Genomic DNA, 11,095 nt, shown 5'->3' with positions numbered 1-11,095 from the left:
TGTTATTCGAAACAAAGCTAGACTTGTAGCCCAAGGTTATAGCCAAGAAGAGGGCATTGATTTTGACGAAACATTCGCACCTATTGCACGCCTTGAAGCCATACGTATGTTGCTTGCATTTGCTTGTTTCAGAAATTTTAAACTTTATCAAATGGATGTGAAAAGTGCTTTTTTAAATGGATATATTTCGGAAGAAGTGTATGTTGAACAACCTCCCGGTTTGAAAACCACAAACACCCAGACCACGTTTATAAACTTTCAAAAGCTTTATGTGGTTTAAAACAAGCTCTTAGAGCTTGGTATGAACGCTTGAGCAATTTTCTTATTGAAAAAGGTTTTTCTCGTGGAAAAATTGATACCACTCTTTTCATAAAAATCAAAAATGATGATATGCTCATTGTTCAAATTTATATCGATGATATCATATTCGGAGCTACTAATGAATTCTTGTGCGAGGAATTTGCTAAGGATATGCAGGGCGAATTTGAAATGAGTATGATGGGAGAGTTGACATACTTTCTCGGATTGCAAATAAAACAAACCCAAGATGATATTCATCTAGCTCAAGCAAAATATATCAAAGATCTTCTCAAAAAATTTGAAATGGATTTGTCTAAACCTACAGCAACTTCTATGAGCACATTAATTAAAATCGACAAAGATGAGCTAAGTAAACCAGTGGACGAAAAGAAATATCGAGGTATGATTGGTTCTCTACTCTATCTAACAGCTAGTAGACCCGATATCATGTTTAGTGTGTGTATATGTGCTCGTTTTCAATTAGCTCCAAAAGAATCACACATCACTGCAGTAAAACGCATTTTTAGATATCTCATTGGCACTCCACTTTTGGGTCTTTGGTACCCTAAGACAAATGTTTGTGATCTTTACGGTTACTCAGATGCCAATTTTGTGGGATGTAGACTTGACCGAAAAAGCACTAGTGGTACTTGTCAATTTCTTGGAAATTCACTCACTTCATGGTTTTGTAAGAAACAAAATTCAGTGGCTTTATCTATAGCTGAAGAAGAATATATTGCCGCTGCTAGTTGTTGTGCTCAAATACATTGGATGAAACAACTTCTTGATTTTGGATTTCACTTTGATCACATTCCCATTAAATGTGATAACACTAGTGCCATTAATCTTTCAAAAAAATCCATACAGCACTCATGCACTAAACACATTGAAGTAAGGCACCACTTTCTACGAGATCATGTACTTAAAGGTGACATTGAACTTGAATTTGTGCCTACAAGCCAACAACTAGCTAATATCTTTACCAAGCCTCTTAATGAGGAACAATTTTACCTTATATGAACTGAGCTTGGCATGTTAAATATTCCTATATGATGTTCCTATGTGTTATTATACTTTCTTGTGAAATTTGTTGTGATTTACACTAGTTTTTTGCTCTTCAGGACCCCTAAGGGTCGACCCCCTACTCTATAGGGTCGACACCCTGTGAATCAGCCCTGTGCTTTTCACTACCAAGGGTCAACACTCGTCTTCTCTGGTGTCGACACTAGTCAGTTTTTGGTTCACTGCCTTTTTAGGGTCAACACCTTTCTTCAAAGGTGTCGACACTTGATGTTTTTTAGGGCACTGTTTTTTAGTGTCGACCCCCCGTTCCTAAGGGTCGATACCTATTCATTGCCTAAGGACTTGCCGTGCGATTCTTTCATATTCGAAGGATCGACCCCTCTCTTTACGAGGGTCAACACCCTCTCAAATATATATATACTCCTTGACCCTTCTCATCTCTCTTACGACACCATTAAATCCCTAGCCCTAACCCCTTTTTCCTATTCCGGTGATCCACATTCCGATCCTTTTCCCTCCTCCTAGCGACCGCTCCTTCTTCTCGTCATGGAGTCTCAAGATCCTCCTCCAGTTCAAACAAGAAAATGTCCTCGTTCCTCCTCATCCTCAGCCGCTGCTACTACCACTTCCTCTGTCCAACGCTTTAAGAACAACGAAGCTCGATCCTCCTTTAACAAGGATTTCAACCGACGAAAGGTAATTTTTGGCAAAACCATTGATCTTGCATTCTTTAACAAGTATTCCATTCCTATAAAAACTTGGTTTGACAACCAAAAATGGTCATCCTTGTTAAAACTTGACTGTGTCATTTACCCCACACTGATCAAGGAATTTTTTGCTAATCTCTCTTATGATACCCAATCTGCTCCTCGTATCCTCGATTGTTTTGTCAAGAGTGTGTCCTTTACTTTAAATCCCACTATCATAACCTCCATTTTAAAAACTTCCAATGACGGAGAAAGGGTCACACCAACTGTTGCTACTCTTCACTTACCCAATTACTCTCATCTTATCGGTCTTCGGTTCCTCACAAATAACCCCAAGTTACATGATCATGTCACTGTCTCTGGGAAAGACCTTTCCCTTGAACTGAGACTACTCCAGCACATCATCACACACAACATCACTCCCCGTTCTGGCCGTTTCAATGCCATCACTTACGGTCATACGTTTCTCATTTGGACCCTAGCCACTGGTTACCTCAGTGATTTTTGGTTTTTTGGTAACTCACTGTATTATTCATGCTCAAAAACAAACTAATCAAGCCCTTCCCTTCATAATGATTTTCACAAAACTCTTCAAGCATTTCAACATTGACCTCAAGGGGGAAGAAAAAGTCCCTCGAGACCCTTCTCGGTATGGGGCTGAAACTCTGCGTAATATGGGATACTCTCTTATCAACCGAATCTGGACCAAAACCAAGAAACCTAGTCTCTCTTCCCCTGGCTTCTCTACCCCCGGTTCCTCCCTTCCTAGTTCCTCCACTCGTCACTTCTCCTCTCCTGATCTATCTCTTCTCCACCATCTTGATTCCTTGGTTCAGGGTCCCCTCTTTGATGGGATTGCTTCAATCAACTCTAGGCTCAACAATCTAAACCTAGGGTCCACTTCACTCCCTGCCTCTAACATCCCATCCTCTTCTCACACTATCCCTGTCTCCTCATCCTCTGCCATGGAAGAAAAGATCGATGAGTTGAGCGCCTTGGTTCTACAACTTATCACTCAGCAGACTACCATGCAGAAAGACATTGACTGAAGCTACAGCAAGAACAAGTCATTGCCGCTGCTAAAAAAAGTGTTGAGAGTATGGTAATTGTTGTCTACGGGATTAAAGCCTCCAACGAAGAATTTAGGCAAATTTTTCAGCAGCGTTGGGACGACGATTTGGGTGAGCAAATCCGCAAATTCATATTGTGGTTTGCCCAAGGGTGGCAAGAAGCTGCCCCACATTGGCCTCGCACTCCTCCTCCCTTTTGCTGAAGCTGAGCACCTCTTTTTGTTGATGACAAAGGGGGAGAAAAATCTCAAATGTCAAATGTTAAATGTTTTTGTTTTTTGGTGTCATTCAAAATATTGTTGGAGTTATTTTTTTTAGAAACCACCTTACTTCATCCTTTTAGTTGTTGGTTTGCTATATATATATATGTTGCACAGTTTGTATGTCTCTCAATGGTGGCAATTAGATGAAATAGATGTATGTGCATGTCTTGTTTACAAACTTCTTTTGGTAACACCAGTTGGAAAGATAATGTTTGGTGTTGTTTTGGACATTATACAATCCTTGAGCTATATGAATCTTGATAACATGAAACATGTCGATAAGTAAGTAATGATTTGTTGTGGATGTCTTTTATACACACGCTCGTGGAAACTTATGGAACTTGTTTTTAAAGAGCTTGTGATTTCATTCAATAAAAATAAACAAAAATTAATTTTACAATTGAATGGTTCAGTGCACACTAACAAGGGGAGTTTGTTCTATATCAAGTTATCTTATTACCTATATATATACATTTCTCACCTTCTTTGCTTTGGTCATGAAGCCCTGTTTATAGGGGGAGTTTTCGATTTTTTTTCAAAACCTTTATTTTCAAAAACTCCTTACATACCTTCCTTTTAAAACATATAGTTTGAAAACTTTAAATATTTGTCTTCATCAAAAAGGAGGAGATTGTTAGCCCCAAGGTTATTCAAACTTGAATTTCTATTGATTTTGATTAGTGACAAATATTCTATTCTTCTGATTACTTGAAGTTTTCAAATTAATATCTGTGCTTCATGATTCTAAATGTTTTGTGACTCTAGGGTATTATGTTCAATAACTTTTGGGATATCAAAAATATGAGCATTAGCTCTTGGTTGCAAAACTCTATCTTTGTCTAACACAGGTCTAAGCGTCGACACCAGAAGAGCAAGGGTCGACACTAGAATAACCCTCAAGAGTAATAAGTGTTCCAGAACAAAGGGTTGACACCAGAAAAGCTAGGGTCGACACCAGAGAGAAACTGGAAAAATGACTAAGTGTTCCAGATGCAAGGGTCGACACCAACAGCAGCAAGGGTCGACACCAAAAAGTAGTATACACTTTAGCCGCAAGGGTCGACACCAAATCAAATAAGGGTCGACACCAAGAATACCTGTAAATCAATTCAGAAAAGAAAAGACAGAGCAAAGGGTCGACACCCAATCTGCAGGGGTCGACACCTTTATGTCTAGGTTGCAAAAAACCTAGCCACTATATTCCAACTCAAAGAGGGTCTCTGCGACATCATCATCAGACAAATTCTATTCTAATCAAAAGGGACTTTGGGACATCAACCTCTGACTCAGTGGAGGAAACATTCTCCACCCATACCACTCCCAAAATTAGAGAAAGCAAAAAGCTTTAGGACAACATCATCTCCTCCACTAAAGGTTTGAATCTCAAGTATGAACACCACATCTTTTGAGAAAGCTCCACCTCCTACAATCAGAAGACAGCCTGTACCACCCAATCTCCACTTGCAACAACTGGAAACTTTCTCCTTGCCCAGCTCCAACGGCTAGAAGACCTACGTTGGTGTGTTTGTACTTCAAGAGAGAAATCAGATGGAAGCTATAAAGCTGGATCTTTTTCAGATCTGAATTGAGAGAAACTAAGTATACAGAGCATTATTTTCAACCTCTAAGATTCCATTTTTTGTTCTCCCATTTTCATATCTAAGTTAGTCCAAAATTTACTTGTGAGCTTACACTTTCATAATCCATCTTTTGAGAGATAGTAATTGTCAAAGAAGACAGTTAAACCGCTTCTTCTAGTTTCTTAGTTTCTTAGTGAAATACTTGTAAAGTGAGGCATTTTGTTGAGTGAGATCCTCAACAGATTGAAGTAAGTCCTTTTGTAAAAAACCACAAGTTGGGAAAAGCTTAATGGTGCATCGATTCATAGTGAAGAAATTCTCAAGGAGGACTCTTGAGGAGTGGACGTAGGCCGGTGAGCCGAACCACTATAAATCCTTGTGTTAAGTTCTTCTTTCCATTTCCTTTTACTTTCCGTTAATCTATTGATTATTTGCTGCATTTAATTACTTAAGATCTTTGAACCTTATTTTTGGACCAAATTTTTTAATAACCTAATTTACCCCCCCTCTTGGGTTACTTTTGTGAAGCCCCCGAAATATGTATTCACTTTGAAAACCCTAATGTTTGAATTATTTTCTTAAAGCTCCTCGTTTACTTGAATTAATTTGAATCTTGTCGGTTAGCATTACTATTTTTATTTTTATCGAAACAGGAATTTCCCTAACCGGATTAGGATCCCTAACCTAATTTAATTCTACATAAGTTACATGTATTTAACTCCAACCCCTCACTCTTTATTTAAATTCAAAACTTGCCCCAAACTAGTACTTGTACCTTGTACCTTGAGTACCATCAATCTTGTAAGATACATATATACATATATACATATATATACACCTAGAGGAGTGTGCCTAGAACCTAAAATGATTTAAATAATAACCCCATCACACTTTCCCAAGGAGGAGCCAATTTTCAAGAAACACCATCATAGACTTCTAGGAAAACACAACCTAGTGACCTAGACCTAGGATGCAAAATACAAGAACTAGTTTCATTACAACTAGGAGTTGCCTAAACCAATGGACAAGCCTCCCAAATCCCTTCCATTCCTTTAGAATTCAAACAAATCCTAACCTTTTCGTCCATATCCAACTAAGGGACTTTTAGGACTTTTTGCCTCAAAGGTTTGTCTATAAATACCAACACACCCCCTAGCTTGCAAACACACACAACACACTCACTGACACACACATTTCGGTTAGAGAGAGGGAGGAGAGCAAGAGGGAGAAGTCTAGAGGAGAAGGAGGAGGAGGAAGAAGAGAGCTTCTTGTGCAAAGCTTAGTAGGTAAGCCACAAACACAACATTCTCTTTCATTTCCTTTTTCTAATGCATGTTTCTAAAGGTTCTAAATAATGTTTTCAGATCTGTTATTACTAATTTCTTACGTTAAAAATGCTAAGGATTGAGTATTGATTACTTCTCTCTTGTATTTTCCCCATTTTGACAGAAAACCATCTTCTTTTTGTACCAATCTCTCAACTTTTCAAGAGCACTCTTTCAAACAAATTTTCTGAGTCAAAAATGTGATAGTTAGCATATTTTATTCACAAAAGAAATGAAACTTTCCCTTGGTGGAACCCCTTTTTCATAAATCTTCTTGTTTTGGGCAAAGTACCCTAGAATCTATTTTTGCAGTCCACTTCCAGAAATTCTAGAAAAATGTACAAAATTATTCTGGACCTCTATTTTATGTCAAAACCTTCCTTAAGGTGTTAAATTTCAACTAAAATTGGTTTCATAACGGTCGACAGATCTGGACAGATTCTGGACAACGTTGGAATGTTTTCTAAATAACTTAAAATCTGGAAAAGCAATCCCATTTCCAAAAAATGTTCTAGAAACTAGATCAAATTCCCTACGAACCATAGGAAGGCCAAGTCCAGTAAAGGATCTAAAATAGACCTTTCATTTTAATCTTTATGCGACGCTAAATCTGGAAATTTTATTATGTGTGGATGTTTTATACCCTTGAATTCATGAGATTGCTTATTAGCTTATGATCATATCTTGGCATGATATTATATGTGTTGTGGTTATGTTATTTACCTTTCTCATCTTAAGAATGCATGCTTATATGGATATTGTTGTCTTATAAGTTGGACTAACCTTGTTGTAAAATGTTTAATTCAACGGGAAACCTAATGGGGAGGGTATTGGGTTTTCGAGCACTTGGATAATAAAAAGATGAGAATATGTGATGTATGGATTGTTGGGATGCGTTCCCTAATTGGAAGTTAAAGTCTTGCGTAAGTGGTTTTCGGAACCCTTGAACGGAGCGGTTGTATTCGGACCCTAGGTGGTTTGGTTCAAGGAGGGATTCGGGCAAGGCCCTATTTTACCGTCTCTTTTGAGGCCCTGCGGTTGGCGCTACACGGTACATAACCGTTGGTAGGCATCTAAGGTTAGGTCTGCAACAAAGCAGCAAAAGAGGGGGCATACCGAATAATCCGCGTCCGATTCTTGTGGTTGAGAGGACGAAATCTCTTTGGGGGATTTCTAGTTTGCTAACATCTAACTTAACCCTTCATTTATTTATTGAAGTATCATGCTTTATTACTTGATGTTATAATTGTGATTGTGTATTGGACTGGGAAAAAGGGGTAGGGTGTGTGTGTATTTACTGGGCATTCAAAGCTCACGGCGTATCATGCCAGGTGACGAAGCGGAACTCATAGTTGGAGACGACGAGCCTGAAACGTTTGAAGACTTTTGGCTATCCTAGAAAAAAATTAGAAGTTTCTTTTTGGATGTTTTGTAAAGACTTATTTGAAGACTTAAGCTTTCTTCTGGAATGTAATGTAATTGGAACCATCTTTTGAGTTATACATATATATTATGATTGTTATGTATTTATATTCTATGTAAGAACCTTATCGTTGCTTATGAGACCTTGTGTCAATACCTTTTAAGATCTGTCAAAAGGGCAGTGCGCTGCCTAAGAAAGCTGGACTTAGAAGAGAGGCTAATTTGACTCCTCCGACGATCTGGGATCTTACTTGGTTATTGACCATATGACTCATTAGTGACCCTCCCTTGACTGTAACTAATAGTGTAGAATCGGGGCGTCACAACTTTCCTGTTTAACACTTTTTTATTATTATTATTGATGATATGTTTAATAAATCCTATAATATAAACGGTTTGAATCATCAAAATAGATTCGGGACGAACCCCATGAGGTGTTACAATTAGGGGTGTTCCACGTCGGTTTAGTTCGGTTTAGCACTAAATTTAGAACTAACTCAATCACAATCGATTTCAAGTTTTTGAACATAAAACCAAACCAATCATGCACTAGAATCAACTCAACCCAACCCAACCCAACCCAACCCAACCCAATGTAAGTTGGATTGGTTCGGATTAGAACCATGATTTCACTATATTAAAAATAAGTGAATCAATCAATAATATAATTAAAATTATAGCGATTCCGGTTTTGACCCGACCCTTATTGTATCCCGGACTCGGGTTTAATGTTTTGATATTGTTGTTTACATCTCGTTTCCCTTTGTATCTCCTTAAATTCGGCTATGGGTTGTTGTGATTGCATTTGGGACAGGTTGGTTGCCTAATTTCCAAACTTTTGCTGCTCAGATTTCTGCTCTTCCGCTCGAGCAGCACTTCTTGCGTTCGAGCGGGCTTTACAAACTCTCAGTACTTTTGCAGGTCTGCAAAACTACTGGGAGAGTGTATTCTACGCTCGAGCGGTTCTTTCTGCGCTCGAGCGGGTTCAGCTCGGGTGGCCTTTCTTGCGCTCAAGCAATGATCTGTTCTCTGCAAAACTACTGGAAGTGTGAATTTTGCGTTCGAGCGGAACAACTTATTGTGTCTGACACTGTCATTTCTTGCGCTCGAGCGGACTGTGCGTATATCAGTTCACAGCCGCATCCTTTTTCATCACTTTTTCATAACTTTCTCCCTCAAAACCCTAGATCTATAGCTCCTCTCTCTAAAACTCACTCTCTCTCTATTTTTTCACCTACATTTAGTAGTTTCTACACCCTATTCTCTTTGATAAAAGGTTAGAGCATCTCAAGGGCTTTATTCTCATCCAAATAGAGTTGGATTTTGGCGTGTTTGAAGGTATCCATTGTCTCTCTTGGCTTCCAAACTTGAGGCAGGGACTTTTCTACACTCTCATATGGTTTTTAACTTGGTTATTCATTGATGTGTACGAAATATTGAAACTTAAGGTGATTTTGACCAAACCTAGGATTTTGGTTTAAAATCAAAATAAGGGTTTTCAAGTGTATGTGTTGAGAATGATTATGAGTGTAGATATGAGGTTGTGTGGTGTTGAGATTGTTGATTTTGGCACATGGGTTGGATTTTGGACGAAATTGAGGTTTTGCCCTAAAACTTCTCAAAGGATTATTTTGTATAAATAATGAAATTGGTAATGAAAACACGAAATTGGATGGATGTTTATATAAATGGTGGAGTTGGATATGTATTACCTCTCATCTATGGAAATTTGGATAATTTATCTGTTTTAGAGATTGTATATCTGTTTAGAAATACATGTTTTGGGCTATTAGTGGAGGATAGCCATGATTATTGTAGAAATTGCATGAGGATTAGGTGAATTGAAACTAATCTCTTATTGATTGTTATTGAATATGACTGTGTTTAATACATTGTATATGTATGATGTTTAGGAGGAGAAAGTGGATGTACTCCATGTTTAAGAGAAGAAAATGGATGGACTCTATTGAATTAAGTTGGTCTGTGCATCCAAGGTGAAAGTCCCGAAAACATTGTGTATACATGAGTGCCGATTTTCGCGGACTAAATTTTCGTAAAATAGCAAATGGAAGTGTTTGTGTGATGACTATATTGATTCGAGAACCTTTGAATTATATCCTCGGATTGGTTATCTATAATAAATGAGGTAACTCATGGATTGAAATAAAATGAATAAAGTTAGAAAGGTGGATAATGATATAAAACTTGGCATGGCAAGGATTTGCGGAAGAGTTGTAAATGATTTTGTCACAGGCATTGTATATACAAATCATATTTAATTCTTTGTTAAGATTCATATATTGTGTTAGATTGTTTTCACTAGGCTTTGGCTCACCTTACTTGAGAAAAATCATTTTCAGGTACTGCTGATATGCCTCCGCCAAGGACTTAGCTTGGAAGGACTGTGGAGCTGAAGCTCACTTTTGTTCATTTTATATTTACTTTCTTTTCAAGCCTAGGGCTTTATATGTATTGAGTTTCCCACTCATTTTGTTGTAACCAAGTGAAGTCTTGAAAAGATGTAAGTCTTTAAGGCATATAAATACCTGTTTAGCTTTCATTCTTTATTACCACTTGTAACGCATGCTGTAGATTTAGGATGAACTATTTATGAATGTACACTGCATGTGTCGCCTTTTGTATATCAATTTCAATTAATGAAAGCTTCTTATTTCACCTATATCACTTGTAGTAGTTGTTTAGAGTTGTATTGCATAATTATTTCAAGGGCGTGACAAAAATAAACAAATTTTTAGAATTTAAACATAACTCAAACAAAGTGCTAGATATTGTTTAATGCAAATCAATACAAATTAAATTCAAATCAAACTTAAACTTAACAATACAAATTAAATTTATTAATACAATCAATACAAATTAAATCAACTACAAAATTTAACTCAAGTTTTTAGTGCTTTCTTCATTCACCCAATAACTATGGTACGTAAAATTTATTAGGTGCAATCAAATCCATTGTAATATATCATAAAGTTAATGTATATATATGACATCAGTCCTAGGATTATTATTCCTATTTTATTTCTTTCTTATTTAGGACTTCCTTTTTGTTATATTTCTTGTTGCCTACTCTTATTCACCCTACATATAAAGCTCTTTATTGTATTGTAAGGTTATGATTAATAATACAGAGTTTCTCTCTTTTTATTCTTTCTTCTCTCTTCATACAATTATATTAACGTGGTATCAGAGCTATGTTAAGTATCTGGTAATTTCGCTTCACCGGCAGCCAGTAGCCTTACATTTGCCGCTCGCAGGACCTCAATCCATTCTACTACCATATTTTTCTTTCAATATCACTTCGTGGTGATCTCATCCTCTGTCTGCTAGTTTGTCTATGCTCCTCCATCACCAGCCAAAGTTCCTTTGTGGCTCCTACCATTTCAA

The sequence above is a fragment of the Camellia sinensis genome, chromosome 8 (genome assembly GCF_055761805.1).
Source record: "Camellia sinensis isolate YWXY chromosome 8, ASM5576180v1, whole genome shotgun sequence".
Classification (NCBI taxonomy): Eukaryota; Viridiplantae; Streptophyta; class Magnoliopsida; order Ericales; family Theaceae; genus Camellia; species Camellia sinensis.
The sequence above is the reverse complement of the archived record's forward strand: the minus strand, read 5'-3'. Positions refer to the sequence as shown.